Source organism: Pygoscelis adeliae, unplaced genomic scaffold (genome assembly GCF_000699105.1).
Source record: "Pygoscelis adeliae isolate BGI_AS28 unplaced genomic scaffold, ASM69910v1 Scaffold34, whole genome shotgun sequence".
Classification (NCBI taxonomy): Eukaryota; Metazoa; Chordata; class Aves; order Sphenisciformes; family Spheniscidae; genus Pygoscelis; species Pygoscelis adeliae.
Window position 1 is genome coordinate 2502900 of NW_008824658.1, and position 812 is coordinate 2503711.

An 812-nucleotide genomic window follows, 5' to 3' on the forward strand; every position below is an offset into this window, starting at 1 on the left:
GAACTATTTTTGTCTTTGCCTCTGCTTTGCACAGCCACATTCTTCCCCTAGAAGTGGCTGTTGGGTGTGTCAAGTTTCAAGGCAGGCAGGTATTGTGCCTAGGCTTAATAGCAATTACATACTTGCAAAAAAGTCATACGACCTTTCTTCTAACACTGGAAGAATATGCATGGAGCAGAACTTCTTCCCAGTGTGAACACAGGACGATTTTAATTTCCTAAGAGAGCTCTAAAGAGAAAACTTATGTCAGAATGCTGTTTGACTACACTAAACATATGATCAAGAAAATTTTGGGCAAACCAGGCTCTATTTATCACTAAAAATTAGATAGCAAGAAATCAGCCGGTACAGCCCACTTCAAAGTCATGAAGTCACGTGGATCGTGATGTGTAAACAACAGGGAACCCATTTTCCCTCATTATTCAAATGCAGTAATGGGGACTAAAAAGACCAATCAGACTAATAAAATGACACATAGTAAATGTACCCCAGTGTATGATTATTAATATACATTATAAGAAGACAAAAATTATCGTTAACTCACTGTTAGAAACGCAAAGGCTTCAACAGGGATTAGCAAAGGGATTCACTTTACACTAACCGGTCAGGAACCCAGCTGTGAACCAAGCACACCTCCACAGTCCTAAGGTCACCACTTATCCGTTCAGTCGCACAGGCCCCCTTACAGCTACTTCAATCTAAAGTTGTTTTAGCTACTGATCCTGTGTTAACACCGTTTTGCAGAGGGGACTGCTCTGGTTAGGCGTAGGGAGAACGGACTGCAGGGTGCAGAGGGCGGGCGGGAGAGCGGC